We start from the raw sequence: 20,307 nt of genomic DNA on the forward strand, positions 1-20,307 counted from the left end.
ATAAACATAGTACCTACGCTTGAAACCCGTTGATCATTAAATACTCTGCTTTATTATCGTCCTCCGAAACTTCGCCTGGTATAATCAACATTTGTCCTCTCGTATCATAATGAACGAATGTTTATTTCAAGAGACAAAACAGCAAACAAACTGGAAATCCTTTAGATACGAAAAGGTTACCCTGGGCTCCGACGGCTGAAGAAGAAACCGGAAAAACGCTCAGACCAAAATGGGTGGCCCATTAGTCTACCGTTATAGTTGCATAAAAATGCAACTGCATTCTATATACCTATGAGAGATGCAACTGCCGTAACTTGAAGATTCAACAAGTGACCCGCCTCGGTTGAATGACATTGCACAATGCAGTTCAATTGCATTTCATATCTTGTGTACCTCGTTTAAACTAGCACCTGCGGGCTCGTTACACAACTTCGAAAACTTATAAATTTGAAGAAAAAAACTACGATGTGTTTTTTTGATGATGTTTTACGAAATAAGCGTGAGTACGTTGATATGCACCGGCGTGCCGCTGACGTTTAGACAAAATGGCGTACTTTGCGTTTTACTGCGCACGTTAAAGTTAACGTCAAAGTTGACGGTGCGACCCACCTTAGAACTCTTATATTGGTTAATTAATAAATAAGGACCATGTCTGATGGAAGGTTAATATGGTAATTAAAATAAAAACGCATTTTGTGGGAAAAGTCTCTATCTAGATAAATAAATGCGGTCCTTTTTATCCCACGGGCATGAAATTTAATTTAAAAAAGGCTAAAAAATAATCTCTAATAAATAAAAGTTTCCAAATATCCGCTATTGTTTCTCAAGGAAAACAAATAAAAAATAACACTCAAAAATCAATCCACGGGCCTGTGATCGGCTTAACTGGCCAAATTTCCGGTTCGACCGTCAGAAGCTTGAAAGGGAATGCCTTAGGAAAAATATAATGAGGCAATATTTTGAAAGGAAGAGGTTGTGAAACAAAGCGGCCACAATAATAGGCCTTCTGAAGTTTTTACACAGAATATTTGTAGTACAGAAAAATATAATATTGCACCAAGATCATTACGACTTGATATTGACAAGATACACCTATTTCTTTGTACTTGACACTCTACGACGATTGATACGACTGGTATACTTTTCTTGAGAAAAGAATCATTTCCAAAATCAATCATTCATAAAATTTATATTACCACAGGACAGATTAATTATTTTAATAGTAAATTTAATTGTTCTATTTGTTAAAATTGGTAAAATGGTAATGACGGCGAGGCCGAAACGCTCTGAGAACCACCCAGGGGTGAGATCGAAGCCCTGTTTCTTCGTGTAGTATCAATAAGGCTCTCATGTTTCTTCCCAACAACAAAATTACTTCTGTACGCTCGGTGTTTCGAGTTCCCGACAAAGGGTAGGAATGTCGACCAAGTTTCCGACTTGACGCCTTATCGCCAAGTTTCGTGAAATGACACTTATCTACTTTTACTTCGGTCGGCCATTGATTAGAGCTGAAGGTATTTGCGTGGGCGACTATTTGTAAGTATTAACATTTTATTCTTGAATTTTTATTTTATTTCCTAGATTTTTAATATTGAGCCGACTTCAAAACAAAATACAATTGTCATGTTTACTTTGAGCTCATAACGTCGTTAGTCTTTTTGTGGTTCAATATTTTTTTCTAGAAACACTTTTTAGTGCAATCCAAGACCGAGGCAGCTAAGTCATTTAAGTTATGGACATTATTGTTTTAGTTTTCCAAATTATGAAAACATGTTTACATGACTTGCAAACTTCGGTGTTTCCAATCCAATATTAGTAGGATGAAGTGCGTTCATTTTGTTTGAGATGTGATTAAAACTACCTACCAGTTATAATTTGTTTGCTGGCAACACTTGAAGTTAATCCGTGCTCAAGTCAAAGCCTCAAAGTTTCCTGTGTGTTTGCATGCTCGCTCCTGATAACTGTGGCATGGAAGCTTTATACGAAACACCTACATGTTTGTAAACACTAAGAAGTTTCGATTGTGTGTATTGAAGTAAACTTATATATTGAAAAAACAATCAAACACTGGTAGAGAATGCCATATTGCATTAAGTCCTTACCTTTTGTACATATTTTTTGTTATTGTGTTTTTAAATAAATAAACAAATAATTGTTAATATTAGTATGATGACATAACATGATCCGAACTTTAGCTTATATAAAAAAATGTTAATATTGCTATTATAGTATTCGATGATTGTAATAAAATGTGTATTAAATTACTACCTAGAATAGAACATTTCGGGTATTTTTTACTCGTTAATGTCCACAGGATTTTAGAAACGGTTTTTTATTTTACTGACAATTTTATTTTGCACTGGCAACATCAGTCTCACGATAAATAAAACCCGCGGGTACCAAATGTCTTGCAAAATCATTTTCACTACTAGCCTCTCTAAAACAAACATGAATTTTATAAAGTCTAGAATCTCACCAATCTATACTTATAATATACTCGTATATTATAAAGGCGAAATTTATGAGTAAGTTTGTTAGTTCTTCACGCTCAAATGGCTGGGCCAATTTTTATGAAATTTGTTATCGAGGTAGCTGATACTTTGGATAAGTACCCTATATATTATTATCCCAGAAGTATGCGAATCCCGTGGGATTTGGTCAAAAAGTCTGAGTTATCGGGGCTTCATAAAGTAGATGACGCTACGGTGCATAAAAACGTAAGTATTTTTTTTAATAATTACGCGGGTAATAATACCTCGGTGTGCAGCTAGTATAATCATAAAATATTAAAAATAAGATCTCCAGAAGCTAATCCTTTAGACGCCAACTTTGTTCCTTAAGATTTTACTTAAAATTGCAAATACTTACACGGTAAGTTCGGTTGGAAGGAAGCTAGAACTTTAACTAAGTTATAAATTAATAGGCTATAAACTTTAACAATGTATAAAGCTATTAAGTGTAAAAGTATTAACTCTATTGTATTATCTTTAAAATACAATAAATAACTTTAAATATAAAAATAAACTGAAGTTTTATACATAAATAAACAACTTGCACTAAAATCAGTGAAAACAATGTATTATTTTTTATTAATTAGTTGACTCGATTCCCTATATTTTACTAGATTTTCGGGAAAATGGAAATAACGTTGATTGCTTATACTCAATGAATATGGAACACTCGTTTCAGCAAAACGCAGTACACCAACTAACACTAAATTACAATGTAGATGAGTCAGAATAGCTTTTTCAAAACACTTTTTATACTTATTAGCAATAGTCAATTTAGATTCGACTATCCTACAAGTTATAAAACTATAGTAGACTAACTATAGCGACTGTATAAAACTATAGTAATTACATACTAGCTAGCTATCTTTCGCGGCTCCAATCCCGACAAAATTAGAGTTTTTGACAGCCTAATAAATGTGGGTATTACACACAAATATTTTTAAAGACCCGTAGTTCAGAGACAAACATTTACACAACGTATATAATTTTGTATATAAGGTAGCTCTTCATGAATAATCTTCTTGTTTCATAGTCATGTACTTAGTAGTACAAGAAAGGACCTAAGGTACTTTTCAACTCGAAAGAAAGTACAGTACCAATCGGAAATTACCGCGAGGCTGACGGACATGACTTAGAATAACTTTAAATCAAATAGTACAATGAGGGTGGGTTAACTAAAGTATGCAGAGAAACGCAAAGCACGCCATTTAGTCTAAACATCAGCAGAGCATCGGTTAATATCAACGTCAAATTACCATTAGCAACTCGCCCTAAATCAAATATCTTCTTTACCTATAAATGACAACAAAAAGTGATAGATGTCAATATTATGAACCAATGGCAGGCTTAGGTATTATCAAGAAGACTCTTTAAAACTTTGCATAGTGTGAGAGAAGATAGAAGATGAATTATGAAAAAAGGTGATCAATAGAAAGAGCGGTGATAATGAATTCAGGATTACAACAAGGTAACAGAGTCCTTTCGGATCAGCTCGCGAGGGAACAATACGCTGATTTAATATGTTAATGAAAGCCGACGAGTTCTCCTATTCTATATACGTGTTTCATAATGAGTTTCTTGTATATTGTTCATACGAGTCAATAAGCTTGATTAGAAATTTAGAGGCGGGTTGGACCAGGCATCTTTGACGTTAACTTTTACCTGCGCAAAACAGAAGTACCTGCGCCATTTAGTCGAAACGTGACGCGGCGACGGCGGCGCCTAGGTTAAAGTTAAAGTCAAAGCTGACGGGTGCACCTCATTCTTGGAATATGTTTTTCTTGGCAGACATAAATAGTTATCATTTTCTACGTTTCATATGCGAATAAAGGTACAAGAGAAGAATTTAAGTTGTATTCTTGTTTTCATAAGAATATAACTTAAATTCTTCTCTTGTAATTTTATGATGCCATATTTTATTCAAGTCGTCTAAAGCAACAGGCATAGCGGCTCGCATGTAGTGTTCTACTTGTAATAATCAAATTTTATTCTAATTTAATATTGATATCAAAAATCTGTGCTATATTGCCATCTGTATATAAACACGTCTTCATTAGATATAAGATTTGATTTGCTATTGATAGTTTTTTGGCTAGATTATAGCCACATGTTTTACACATAGCTATGAGATGCACTTAGTGCGCTAACTCATCCATCTAAATAAATTCATTGTCACGTCTCAGCATCAAGTGGAGACTAAGTGTGGCTCCTATAACAAGATCATCTATGACAAGATTCTAAGTTTAAAGTAAGTTTCCTGAAATTGTGAATTAATTATAATTTTTACATTATTCCAGGTTACATTTTCATGAGAGCTGAATCCCGAAAAATTGTTATCGACTTTTTTCTGCTATATAGGTATAATTTTATTTTCCGTATAGATCAAAAGAAAAATATAGAATGCACAAAAAAGGAATATGAACTGGAGAGAGCTATCGTTATCGAGCTCTGTCTACCTCGTAAGGGATAAATAGTAATACACGTAACGTCGTCGTCCACACGACGTCTCGCGAAAACCAGCTAATTACGTAGGGAACAAATGTCTAGCTATGCCGCTCCCGCCTGGCCCCGCAGATGGTCAAATCCAAAAAATCCTGGCTTGATGTCGTCAAGAATGATATTGGAGCCAATGGTCTGACAGCTCAGGATGCCGAAGACCGTACGAAGTGGAAGAAGAAAATTAGGAAAGCGGACTCTGGGCTCCTACGCTCTATGGCGGCAGAAGAAATTGGGAAAACGTTCAGATGAGAGAGTTTAGAAAGAGACTATCTGTGTGAAAATATGTGAAAATCTTAGATATGTTAGAGGCAGGTGCGTGGGCGCTAAACCCGGCTCACTCGTAACAAACGACCGCCGGATCAGCGGATTGAGCAGACGTTTAACGTGTCGCCTTGAAAATCTTGAAACAAATGTACCATTACGGTACACGTAGGCACACCAATGTGTAGGGTTAGGGCTAGAAAAAATTTCCACAAAAATTTTTGACATAAGCTTTTGATATCTTGTTGAATTGAACGCTTGACAAAAAAAAAATCATATGTAGTGCAGAAAGCCGTTGAGGATTCTTGTCGTTAGGAGCCGATCCTGAGATCATGCCTATCATAATAATTCACTATGATGAGAACAGAAGCGACATGGAAAGTTTAAACTCTGTAGGACAAGCGGAAGTAGGTAAAATTTAACTTGCGAAGATGAATACTCATCTTTTTTAATTTTACAGAATGTTGACCACTGGTATAAGGCAATACAATAAAAAAAAATATCAAAAATTAAAAGCCCATTAACAAAGTTGAATTAAAAAATACTTGACTAGTAGATGGTGATGGTAGACATCTAAGGGGTCCGTAATGATGACAATGTTTGAACTGAAAGATTTATCGATTCAATCAAAGTTTACTATTGTACGTAACCTATTTTCCTCAGAGGTTAGGAAGTTTCAAACCCGATTACAAGTAGATAAGCAGAGCTAAAGTTATTGTTGTGTGCTGTCAGATATAACCGGAGCACGATTGTCGAGCTTCATTGGCATAACTTCCACATGTCAATTCAGTTATTCCTTTGATTTCTGTGACCATTTAGCATTTTTGAAACATTGAATTCTTCGATGCAAAAGACGCGTTTTAGTTTCAATAAGGTACCTATTTAAACTATAAAACAAAGAAAATGAAAAAAAAAAAAAACAATATTTTTACGGGAACTTCAAAAAAACCTTCTCACTCAATTTGCCTACATTTTTTTTCTTGTGATTCGAAATTTGATATTTAATTATTATTTACCAGTTTACATTTTAATTAAATAAAATTAATTAGCCCTAGTTACCCTCATAGTTTCATTTTTAACACCCATTTCCTTATACATATATTGCACGTTGCTTGATCGACTATTATAAAACTATACCCAGTGTATAGTGAACGATGAAAAAGCAATATTTTCTTTAAATTTATCCCTAGTTTTCTCCGTTCCAGCATAGTTCCCAGAGGAATAAATAATACAAGATTTTATATGACGGTTTAACGAGGTGTAACTTATTTTATTTCATTACTAAAGTATAATTAGTAGCATTCATTAACTACTGGTATAAAACTTGAAACTAGAGCAAAGCACGTACTATATTGTTCTTGAAATTACGCCTAATAATTTTATTTGTATACTTTTCTAAATGATTTTTTATATGAGTTTACATAGAAAATATATTTTTTCTTGCGAGTTTCCCACAGTTATAGCATTTCTTTAATATTTATTTGCTTATTTCGTTGTTAAAAACAATATTTTATAACTGCGATCACCAATGAGTCAGCAAAAAAGCTACATTAATAGGTCACTAAATTAAATGAGGACAGCACAAAATGCTCTGTGCTCAAAATTTAAAATTTGCTTCTACTTTTAGTCCATTATATAATTTATAAAGTATTTCATGTGAAAATAAAGTCCTGTTCAAATACTTTAATGTTATGGGGTATCTTTGCACGGCAAATTACAGGGTATAGCCGTCTAATTGCGGTCATTTCGGGTATAAATAGCCTTTATTGTGCTTGGATCGGGAGAAAACTTACTAAGCAGTTTAGGGTTAATTAGCAACAAATCGTGTTGTACATTAGCGCTTTATAATTTTTAATGTATAGTACTTTCATGAATTACTGGGTTACCATTACTGGTAAATAAAAATAGTGATTTTAATTACATGCGGAACACATCACATATCGTATAACATATTGACAACCTCCGTGGCGCAGTGGTAAAGTGCTTGCCTCTGAACCGAAAGGTCCCGGGTTCGTTCCCCGCTCAGGTCATAATGGAATATGATCTTTTTCTGATTGGCCCGGATCTTGGATGTTTATCTATATATGTATTTGTTATAAAATATAGTATCAATGAGTTAGATTTAATTTTTTTAACTTATGTTTTTATGCGCATGCTAGTCTTCCGCTAAGAAGCACCGCTCCTCTCACGAGTCTACTGGAAGAGATTTCTTTTAAAATAAGTACATCCCTTGAACTTGTTTTACTGTAGGTATACTTTATATCTAAATTTTTATATGTAAATAAATAATAAATAAAGTAATGGGAAGGTTTAAACTAAAATTTTGATTTTATGTACATTCTAAATAATTTCCTATTTCAACCCACTTGATATTAATTTCATTTAAAGTTGATTTGACGACGTGCAATAACAAAATATAACATCATTTTGTTTATTATGACGTACTGTAAAAAATCATAATAAGTAATAAATAAATTATATATATATATATATATATATATATATATATTTCTTGTTTTTCTTACTTAGAGTTTTTGTTTAGTTGGTATATTTAAGTTTATTATTAGAGAAATTTTTTTAAGTAATGTTTTTTGTAAGTATTGCTTCATTTCAGCATTTATGTAATAACGATTGAGCTATCGGGTATAATTAATTTTAATTACCTACCTTTGTGTACCTACAGTGTGAATTGTAATTAATTATGAGTGTAGTGTTTTATTAATATTAATTCAAATAATTATTCAAATACATACTTAAGAGACGAATTTTCATTCAAGAGCAAACTTTTTCAACTCGAAACTTGAAACTTCAAAAGTTTGTGAAACTTTTGAGAAAGTTTGTGCAGTGTCTTTGGGGGTTTATACGAGTGGTTTTAAGGGTTGTCGCGAGCGGGGGCTATGCAGCTGTGCATCCCGATGCGTCCGAATAACTCGGAGCCGCGGTTACGACTGCTGAGCATCCAGCAGCACACCATGTCCTCTCCTCACCAACTCTTGAGGAAGCTTACAGCGCATGCGCGAGCCGCAAGCAAGCCCCGCCCACAAAAAGTTTCTCTCCGAAGTACGCAACGCGACTCTTCGAGCCGAAACTTTCCCACAATCTGATCCCTTTCAAAAAAACAGTATTAAAAGTTAAAACAAATTGCCTCCGCGTTACTTAATTTATTGCTTCGGAACTTGCGACATCGACAGCCTGAAAAAAAACAGGAAACAAGTTTAATGTCGGCTTCATATACAAGGAGTCCTATTATAACCTAAATTACTTTTTCCACAATAACTATGTCAGTGCTTTACGTATAAGTATAATATCTTGGAAAAGGAGACGTTGCGAAACGTACGGATTCGCATTGTGTCCATTGTATGTATGTGTGTGTGTGTGGTCATGGCGCATCACCCATAATAATCTTTAAAGAAATTCCGGCAGTGACCCAGCAGTAAAGACTGCAAATGTCTAAATGGTTGATGCTGACAATCACAGAAAACTCTTAAAAGCGAAGAGCACCCGTAAACAAAGCCTATAAAACAAATACGTTTCATAAAAAACCATGTAATGCATGTTTGCTACTACTATATTTTACTATGGCACTAAACAACGACTCTTCTGCTCTACTAAAGCAGCTCATGGGCATATAAAAGTAAAATTAGTCTCTCTTATGACATGTCCTAAATGCGGATTTAAATTTGAAACAACGGTTGTAAACCGTTTACTCTTTGGAGGTACATCGAGCTGCGAAACACATGGAAATATTTGCAATTTTATCGCGGATAGGAACTCCATGATTTTCCACGGCGCAGGACAATCTCTTATACTATGGGTATGGCTCATTCCTTTCTTGATTGACTTTTACAAATTGCGCGGAAAAAGAAGCTGATATTTGCAGACCAACATGTATTCAAACCGAATGAAACAATTATGCTGTTAACTGCAACCTGCCATAATAGGACAGTTTTAAATTCAAAGAATTTATCTAGGAATTACACCTTTACAGGTACTTTTTGAACATCACATTCTAAATGAAATAATGTTGATCAAAACTACAAACTATTTGCATTTCGTAACGACCACTGCAGAGAAGAAATGCTGACAGAAAGTTTGTATTTTTTTTAAATATGTGAGTACGCTATAATTTCCCCAAGTTGTCCTAACTTTATCTGCAATATTGGACACCAAGTCGAGAGCAAATGCTCGTTTATATGTGTAGTATCAGAGTATCACATTTTATAACGAGTTTCAGCGCGTTTTAATGATATTCGCATCATTTTGAGAGATCTGTACGACCGAGAGACGTACAAATGTGTATCTGAGGGCTTAGTGCGAGTTTGCTATTTACGTCTCACCATCGAGTCAATTCGAAATGAGACGCAGCGAACCAATCACATAGCGGTATGGTTGTCGTTGCGTCACAATGGCGCAATGTGATTGGTCGCTATGTCTCACTTCGAATCGACTCGATGGTGCGATGTAAATAGCAAACTCGCACTAAACCCTCTGATTACATTTTTATCTGTATGTGCCTTACTGAATCTTACAACTATCACTAGATTACTTATTACAATTACGATGTTGTATAGGTAGATCTATTAAGAATTTCTTAAATGTAAAGTATTGTAATCTGTGACCTTTGTACCTTTTAAATACAATAAATATAAAAATATAGATCGGTCGGTATTCATGTATGGTGCCTATTAATTTCAGACAAAAGAAGAACGACTGTATGGCTAGCAATCTACGATCAATGTCTAATTTATTTTATATGACAACGACTACATACCTGCAGTAAATATTATTTCGGAAAATCTACTCAGCGCTAATTTCTAATTTCTTCGTTATTTTTTATGATTCTTATCATTCACTTTAAGTAAAATGTATGATACTTTGGAATTAGATCGAACTATCAAAGTAAATAAAAACTCTGTAAAACCTCTCTGTGTCAAGGAGAAAGCATCCCTATTTATACCACAAAAAATGTAAAGTAGTTTTTCAACTGTATCTCATAAGAACTACTATTGAGACACGATAATGACATATCATCAGAATTGATACCCATGTGTAAAAGTACTTTAAATGAGTCATTCAACAGGTGAACCCATCAAAAGTTATTGACGTAAAAAGCTAGTAATCGTAAGGGAAAGGCCGATACGAGCGATTGTGGAATGACCTATTATCTGTTAATGCCATATATATTTCGTAAAAGATACATTAAAGTTCCTTTCTTTCTGCATCACCTGCGGTGGTGGCCCATAGTGGTTAAGTCCTTTCGCCTGTGATCGAAAGGTCCCAGGTTCGAATTCTACTCGTGCCACATGAGTTTGTATACCAATCTGACTCATTTGTAGCAGTTTTCATAGATCACCACTTGCTTCCTGTGAAGGAAAACATCGTGAGAAAATCCGAGACAGTTTAGTACACTAGTTTGTATACTACCTATCATTAGATGGCGGTAGGTAGAAATCATGTCAGATGCCTTTAGGCGTACTTCCCTATATTTGTAATATGTCTGAAAATCATTGCAATATCGTGAACAGCAGGTTTCATTCGACATTCAGGCGATTGACAGCTGCGGAGCGGAGGCAATAAAGCTGAGCCGATGTCACGCTCTATAGAGGAATTTGGGTTTGCCTGTAATACCAACATTTTTACCCGGTTATATTGACAATCCTATTTTACTTTGGCGTCCAAATTTTTCCATTTTATTTTTGTTACGTATATTAGTTTCAAAGAAGCGGTGGTGGTGTAAGGGTTAAGACGCCCGCCTGTGGATCGAAAGGTCCCAGGTTCTAATCCTACTCGTGCCACATGAGTTTCCATCGACCAACACATTCATTCATTCATTCAGGTGAAGGAAAACATCGTGAGGAGACCTGCACACTGGTTGATTATTAATTTGTGTGTGAAATGAAAAAGGCAATGGCAAACCACTCCATTAATAATGCCAAGAAAGTTGATGTGTGTATTTCATTCCACGTAATGACCACGACCCTCAGCCATGAGGAATACGACTATGAAGAAGAATTAGTTTCGATCATAACTTTTGTAATAAAGACAAAATAGATTTTGCCCAGCCGTCATCTTCAATAACATAATCAATAAGTAAAATTTATAAGAACATAAAATTTATAAGAACTATTTTGTTCCTTTCAGTGGAGTGATGGTGCAGATGTCCAAAGGCTCCGATGACCATACCGTTACCATCAGGCAGTATGCGTGTTTATCTGCTTAAAAAAAGGATTTTTCCCCTTTAGTCTGTTTTCTGCCATCGATTTTACCATCCTATATCTGTATTGATCAACAATGCTAATATCTTGCAAATTGACACCGATTATTTTACAAAATCGATTTTGTACAGCCTCTGTATATTCCTAATTATATCATTACACACACAGTGTAAAAATATATATCTAAATATGGAACTCCTCCGAAACTAAACCGACTCAGTCTGAAACAAAGACAGGTATTATTAAATTATCTTCAGTGATTGTTTCATGTTCCTTAGATTTCGTTAATTAATTCGGTAATCCTTTCATCTCCTTAACACAATCATATTAAGGGCTGATATATACATTATTTAGTTTCGGTTGGCTGATAAATATTAAGTTTACTTATTAATATATATTTGTATTAAGTACTTAGTTATTGTCAATTACTTATATGTGAATATTTATTTATTTATTGTACATATACAAATTATAAAAGCACAATTAACTTATGAGCTGTGTATTATCTAACAATCAAACTTTACTACATACAATTAATATGAATGCAAAATAAAGGGATTACATTAATTTATTGATAGGTATAAAGATTATTCTTCTTCTTCCTTGTCGTATTTCCTCATGGCTGAGAGTCGTAGTCATAGAGTCTAGTCGTGGAATGAAACACACACAACAATTTTTTTGGCACTATGGAATAGTTTGCCATTGCCTTCGTCATTTCATACACAAGTTATTTTCATAAACCAGTCAGCAAGTTTCCTCACAGTGTTCTTCTTCGCCGGAAGCAAGTGGTGTTCGATGAAAACTACTAGGTACTTATATATGACTGAGATTGGTATACAAACTCAAGAGGCATGAGTAGGATTCGAACCGGGAACCTTTCGAATAACAGGCGGGCGTCTTAACCATTACACCACCACCGCTAGTAATAAAGATTATTGCACGGATAATACTTTTAAGCGCCTTTAAAGCGGTGGTGGTGTAATGGTTAAGACGCCCGCCTGTGGATCGAAAGATCCAAGATTCGAATCCTTCTGCTACATGAGTTTGTATACCAATCTGACTCATGTATAGTAAGTTTTCATCGTCCACCACTTTCTTCCGGTGAAGGAAAACATCGTGAGGAAACCTGCACACTGGTTGATTCTTATTAACTTGTGTGTGAAATGGAGAAGGCAATGACAAACCACTCCATTAATAATTCGGATAAACATCACGAGGTACCGTGGGATTTGTGGACAAAAACATAATGACGTGTGTCCCACGCAACCATCCTAAAAACCCTGAACACGCCAATCACCCAAGCAACTGGTGAGTACTTTGACAATGATAACTAATGCCATAGATTAAAAAAATAGTATGATGTACAGATTAGACTTGTACGTCATACAACCACCACCACCTAAAAAGATTTAAAAAAATTCACCACTTGAAAAGATAAAAATAATATAAAGATAAAAAAAAATATATTTTTTAGATTCTCTCTTTTTCTTTTTTACGTGTCGATGGCATTTGACAACGAGTAAGATCTGTTCCCAAATATGGGCTACTTCAATGGCTTCATTTATGGCCGCGATCAGATCATTTTTTAAGCTTTATTATGTATGTGACAAAAATTGGTGACCCGTTAATGCGGAATTAACATCTAATAGTTATTTATGTAGCTAAAACATAAATAAAATAATATCCCCCACGTAAATTAAAAGTTCGTATAATATCAAATGATAATCATTTCTCTAATAAAGGAATATGTTATTATTTAAATAAATCTAAAAACTCTGTTGCTCTGTGAACATAATAAAAATCTTGTCACACAAACCGTGCTGATAATTGTTCCTGAATTTATAATAATGATTTATGTTAAATATTGAGCTGTAACATTTATCGGGTATAAATACTGTTAGTTGCAGACACGTTATAGTGTTTCCAGATAATCTCTTTAGATAACACTAGTGAATTAACGGAAGAAATTTGGATGGCCAATATGGTAATTATAAAAGTTTATTTCATTTCACTATAACAATTTTTTATAATGGTACTTAAGTATTTTACTACGAGGCTATGGTTCGAGATAGTAATTCAGTTATTAATTTTTAACCTTTGTGAGGGTGTATGTGTGTATGTGTGTTACTCTTTCACGCAAAATCGATTGTTATGTTAGAATATAACCAGAAATAATACATTTTATCCAGAAATTCCTACGTAAGCGAAGCCCTGGGGCGCAGCTAGTCATTCATAATTTATTTCTAGTACACATCTCATATCGTGTCAATAAAATCAAGATAGGTATATAATGTGCCTGGGCACGCGGCTCATACAAAATCGCCGATACTCCCAAAACGTATTCAATACTTGTTTGTATAAAATTAATTTATAGGTATTATATTGACAACGAGAACAATTTTTTTCGTCTAGCAATTTCCCAAAAGGTCAGTCTGGAAGAAATTGCTTACAGCGAATAAGACCACCTTTTGCACAATGTATCTATATCATAATGTCATGCTATGTGTAATTATACATTTTGTACTTGTATTGTATAGAATTTTTGTATTGTATTAGATTCATATAAAATTAATGACAGAATATGCCTAAGCTGTCAATATATGCCTAATTCCTGATTCACCAGATCCATTACAATTATTTCAGAAATTTCTCCTCATCGCGGTCTGCGTTCTCTGTGGACTGACGTATACCACCGCTGATAAGAAGCAAGAGGTCCGACCACTTCCTGCAAGTGTGGTCAAGACCACCACGGACCAGACCGTGCCCCCTCCGGACCCCTACCAGCAAGAACAGTTGGGTGTGCTTCAGTTTCTCGCCAACCCTAATCCAGCCGCCTCTCTTATATTGAATGCTGCTGTTCAGAGGGCAGTAGGGTAATGAGGAAATATATATCTGAAACTACACTTCGTCTTGTTTTTACCGTAACTATCAGTCTATCTCTGTCTCATCTAAGCGTTTTCCCGGCTTTTACTTACTTCGCTTTCGTTCTTTTTCTTCTCCACTTCACAAAATGTTTTAGGCATCTCAATTTGTTTGACCTTTTTAACGCATATATCCTCCTTGACAACATCAAGCCAACTGGGTTTTCCCCTTCTGCCAGTGTCAGGTGGAAACGGCACAACCAGACATTTGTTGCCTACATAATTTGTCGTCAACACTTTTGAGACAAAAGTGTCTTTACCAAATTAAAATGGTTTGAAAATAATTGGCTCTGCGGTAATAATATGAGCGCCTAATATTATTTACTGAGCAAGTATAAACTTGTAAAGATAACGAACGGTCTGTGAAGCTCTATGTGTATTTTTGTATAGAACGATAACAATAAATTTGGCGACCTTGGTGCTTGACTCTGAACCGAGAGGTCCCGGGTTCGATCCCTGGTCGGGTCATGATGGAAAATGATATTTTTCTCATTGGCCGGGGTCTTGGATGTTTATCTATATATGTATTTGTTATAAAATATAGTGTCGTTGAGTTAGTATCCCATAACACAAGTCTAGAACTGACTTTGGGGCTAGCTCAATCTGTGTGATTTGTCCTAATATATTTATTTAATAAATAGTTACTTACGCCAGAAATACACTGAAATATAGTGACGACGCATTCTAACGGTGAGTTACATCGTCAAATTTCACGTTGATTGTAACCGGCGCGTCGCCGAAAGAAAAAAGAAAAATTTGATATAATTTTAGAGAAATGATATTGATTTATTGATGTTCATTGAATGTCTTTCCCATAATGACTACAATGGAAAATACCTCTGTTAGGAAAGATGATGTCATTTTCTTAAATTCATAGTTTTTTTTTAATACACCAACCAATTTAGGTGACCTTAAAGTTTTAAGTGGCTGAACAACGTTCAACCACTTACCTATCCCACCGTGCTCGACTTTGATGCGGTCGACTAAGGAACCCTTTTTAGGGTTCGCTGGATGGCCCTTAACATTCGTAAATGTCGATTACTTGCTCGACATCGCCCTTGATAGCTTTATCAACCTAATTTATGCCACAAAGGTCCGGTTAGGTTTTGAAAGAAAATTTGGGATCATTTGGATAACGCTAAAACATGTTTACGTTCCGACGCACGAATTATTTATGTAATAATTGTTTGTCCTCTCTATTAAAATATTACTTTCTGTTATTACATTAGAAAAAGTATTATGTTTAATACTAGTGGCCTGTCCCGGCTTTGCTCCGGTAAAAAACATAATAAGTAAATTATTCACCTAAACCTTCCTCAGAAATCACACTGAAATGAAACCGCATGAAAATTTGTGCAGTAGTTTTTAAATTTATCATGAAAAAACAGACAGACGCGGCAGAAGACTTTGTTTTATAAATAGCAAGGACATATAGGATGCAAAGGGTGCTTAAAAATAAATCAAGAAAAATCAGATATCTGTATACCGGCCCATTATCGTTACAAATATGAAAATTGTAATTATTTGCGTAGACAGCAGAAAAACTCGGCAAAGGTCACATAGGCTTATTTGTGTATTGTATATCAAATAAAACAGAATTCCCGAATTTCTCCTTTGAATTAGTAAAAAAAAATATCAACAAAAGCCTTTAACATAAATAAGGGTAACGATTGCGTTCAAAAAGAGATATTTTATTTGCATCAGCGAACACGTACCAATGAGAGTTTTCTTTAACATTTAAAGCAAACGACAGGGGTCCTTTTATCACAGACAGTGACTAGAAAGACCTTTAAATTTCTTACCCTTGTATCTCTGACGTTTTGGTGAAAATAAAAATGTTTTTCGAACAGTGGTTTGTCGTAATAATGCTTTATATAAATGATCGCTTTTCACGCCGCGCTGGAAGGAATGCCCGGATTGTTGTTCCAGAAATGATTAGAGTCGTTATTTTTACGTGACTCTGCGGCTTTGTTATTCTTAGCTCCTGGAAATAGAAAGCGATCAACAGCTAAAATTCCTAATGGCAAATAAATAGCGCGAAAGTACATATTAAATTGATTTTAAAATGTAATTGTTATAATTATAATTTAAAATGTCATTTTAGGTGTAAATGTAAAATGTAATAATTGCAGAAACTCCGATTTTTAAGAATTCAATTTCAAACGGTGAACATTTGATGCTAAAATATAGCTCTTGCGCCACTTAGCAGAAGCACTATTTTCCGAATGAAATGAAAACTCATCCAAAATTATGAGTCGAATAATTTTGCCTCTACTTTGAATTCAGTTTTTGAGCAACGTAATATAAAACTTATGTATGATAATTATGTATGATCTAGTAATTTTTGAACATTTCGAACTAAAATTAAAAATTCAAGGATATTAAAAGCTTGCACGGTTTGAGCTCTTCCAAATTATACTGTGCTGATTTCGATGTTGGGTACAAATATTTGGGGGCACTTAAACCTAACCTACCTGTGTTAGTTAATTTATTAAATGGGGAGTTAGGTTTATCTCCTGAATAAAGTCTGAGATCCTGGAAATTCGCCGAATACAATGACTTAACCGCGCTGGGTGATTCAACATGTGAGAGAAAGTGCAGTTTTTAATTATAAAACAATACTACAGTTCAAGCAGTGGAATAATAAATGTAATTAAATGTAGAATAGTGTGCGGTGCGGCTGTGAACTCGCTCCATCTATATATCAAAACTGGCTTTATCACGCTGCACTTGCTTCGCACACAATTTTCCACTACGTACGTCAGACATGGCACATTGACTTTAATTTTCTCAAAATATATTGGACTCCTTACTGGGATAGATAGTTTTAAATAGAGTTCAGTGTCCGGTTAAGTGAGAAGTTACACACATGGAATGCTAACGAATATAAATAGGTACTTGTAGTATATTTTAAAAAATCTATTGCTTTCATAATAATTACTAGTAAAAAAATATCTAGAATTCACATATTTGTAGTCACATTTTGACTATGTGACTTCACATATTGAAACTCAATTAACCAATAAAATTAAAAACCAATAAAATTTAACGATTATATGCCAGAAATATACGCAAAGTACTCTGGTATTCGGCGATTTTTGTCTGAGGATGCAACCACGAACGTGCCCAGATGTAAAAACTAAACAGCCTATAGAGAAGTAGATATTTTCCCACGACGAAAATAAAACACAGGATTTCTATAGTATTTTTTTTCTTTATGACAGAAAACAAACCCGTCAAAACTCCGCCATATTTCCTCGGCGTTTCAAAATAAAAACGTCGCGCGAAAATCCACACCGGAAAAGTTTTCTTACACATAATTCTTTGTCCGGATAAAAAGGGTGACAGAAATCGGACGCAAAGGGGACAGGGACATAAAACAATAAGGTGACGGTCCCGCGGGACTGCGCGTGTTTGCACTCTGTCATAAAGTTGAATAGACAATAAATCGGGCGCGGGATCAGTCCGGAATGTCGATTCGGAATCACGAACGTGACTCTTTGGTTTGTTTGTTGTTGGAATTTAATCTATACATAATTGTATTGTGACTGCATAAAATAAATAGTAAATACATAAGGATATGTTTATGTAAGTATAACTTTTTTGAAAAAGACGTCCGAAGTAGATTGGTTACAATATTTTATAACTTAATATACTAAGTTAACATAAACAGAAATTCTCACAGCCAATACCAATATATTGATAAACTACTTTTAAACTGTCGCGTTGCATAATTATATACTAAACGACAGGTATTAAACACGCACATACCTTTTTTATTTCCCAGAGGATTCGGACCTTGTTACAAAGGTTCGTGGTCACTGGGCGACTGACTCAGCGAGCTACGGCGACGACGTCTGTCCGGTAAAATCTTCTACCGCCATATTATTTCTCCGCCAAGTACCGTCACAATACACGCAATACACTACGGAATAAGGACACTATCAGTGTACTCCGCATATCCAGGAATACAAAGGTTGATTTCTATAGCTGTATGTAATTTAATGTGCTTTACAACTTTTTTTAAATGTACATATACGAAAATCAAATAACAGATTTATTTACTTAATTTTATAAAAAAATTAACAGGCGTGAAGCCCAGAACGTAGATTCCAAGTCTCCATGTCAAAAACGCTTGCTTTTTTTTATCCCCACTAATAGATACAAAAATACAAACACGTGTTTGTAAAACATGAAGTGGTACATGAAGAGGTAAGATCAACAAATAATAAAATAATAACTCAGCCAAACTTCTTGACATATTGTGTATATACATAATAGTGCAAACATGCAGAACACACATGCAGGTCACATAATTAGCTACTGCACCTACATATTCGTTATGTTTCGAGTTAATAAATATATTCATTTCAAAAACCTTATGATTAACTTTGTGGAAAACATCCCTATATTGCCTGTATTCCTCTTTTTCGTAATATTATTGCCTGCATTCTATTTTCTGCTCCATTAACATCATCCAGACTGTGCAACGAAACGTAGATAGATTGAAGATGGAACGTAATTTATCTGTACCAGCGGTTCACAATATGTAATCGGCGAATCAGAATAGGGCTCCGCAAAACATCAGTTAGTCACGGGCAATTTAGAGCTCCGTCAAAAACTTTCCATCATCTTTAAAAAAGTTTTGAGAGCTGTGATCCATATTCATATAATGTAGCTACTAGTTTTTTGTTTGTCTAATATACTAATAATAATAAACTAGCGCAAATCTCTGCAACTTGTGTCATGGTATAGATGTTTATTTAGTTTAGTTTAAATTCCTGGTAAGTTTTTCTCTGTGTGTAAGAAACAATAACGGTAAGCCCTTCTGGCGTGATGGGACCGACACTGTGTACATGAGTTTCTTTCAGCTTCACCATTTCTTCTCAGCAGTGGTCGTTTTGAGAAATTACTATATAATAAAAAAATACGTTTCAAAATAAATTATTTGATTCTGTTCTTCTGTTATTAGTGTATATAATACAGAAGAACTGAAAGAAAACTGACCAGAAAAATTTAGTAAGACTCACTCGGGTAACTTCCATAGGGTTTCCAAGTTTTAAGGCGAAAGGTTTTTCTCCCTTTTAGTATTCCTATATTTATTATTATGATCTCCGAAAAGGAAGAAAACAGGCGATGGAAATAACGATTTTTTAAAAAGCAGGTCAGTTTTACGCCAAGCAGTACGAAAACATGGCAGCCTGTCTCCACCGGCCGAAAGGCGATTGTGTCGCAAAATACAAAGTAAGCAGATAAAGCACGGGATACAACATTGTATTGGATTAAAGTGGACATAAAAATGTAAAAAAGATCCACCAATGGATCTCGAGGATGGATTTTAGTAGACTTTAAATTAATTTAATGGTATGAGTCATTGAATGAATTGTGGGCAGTTTTGATGTATTTACCAGCGGGAAGAAAAGGCTGAAATGATGAATGATCCGAGCAAATTAAACAATATCGTCCTACTTCCTACTAATTCTATATTAATATTATAAATGGGAAAGTTTGTTAGGGTATATGTTTGTTACTCTTTCACTCAAAATCTACCGGATCTGGATATCTGGTACACGGGTAGAATATAACCTAGAAATTTCAACAGTGGACTGAATTGTGGGTAGTGTTGATGTATGTACTACGTATCCATAAAGATCTATTCGATTTTTATTTTGTAGAATGCAAATTGGAAATAACTCTATTTGCACTGGGATTCCATTACTTTGTAGGGAAATTTTACAATTCACATGTATAGCGTGCAATGACTGCTGATCGGTTTTCGTGAAATTTATCACCGCTAAAATGTAATATTTATGCCCTCTTAATTTAGTTAGCTTGGGGCAAAAATACATTTTTGTATGTATGTATCTTTGTAATGCGATAACTTTCGATACGTTGATCGGA

At 34.7% G+C, this 20,307-nt stretch overlaps 1 protein-coding gene across 2 annotated transcripts in view; it reads right to left on the reverse strand.

Annotated features, from left to right (window-relative positions):
• Window positions 1-18,279, reverse strand: part of LOC128683748 (nitric oxide synthase-like protein) — a 101,100-nt gene extending 82,821 nt beyond the window's left edge. Inside the window, exon 1 of one of the 2 annotated variants that reach the window (XM_053769664.1) lies at window positions 18,178-18,279. The gene's annotated coding sequence lies outside the window, so the exon portion shown is untranslated. Of the gene's footprint in view, window positions 1-8,023; window positions 8,206-18,177 lie in introns of those variants that run through there. The other variant, XM_053769663.1, reaches the window with a different exon arrangement.
• Between the last annotated feature and the right edge of the window lie 2,028 nt (window positions 18,280-20,307).

This window comes from Plodia interpunctella, chromosome 3, assembly GCF_027563975.2.
Source record: "Plodia interpunctella isolate USDA-ARS_2022_Savannah chromosome 3, ilPloInte3.2, whole genome shotgun sequence".
NCBI lineage: Eukaryota > Metazoa > Arthropoda > Insecta > Lepidoptera > Pyralidae > Plodia > Plodia interpunctella.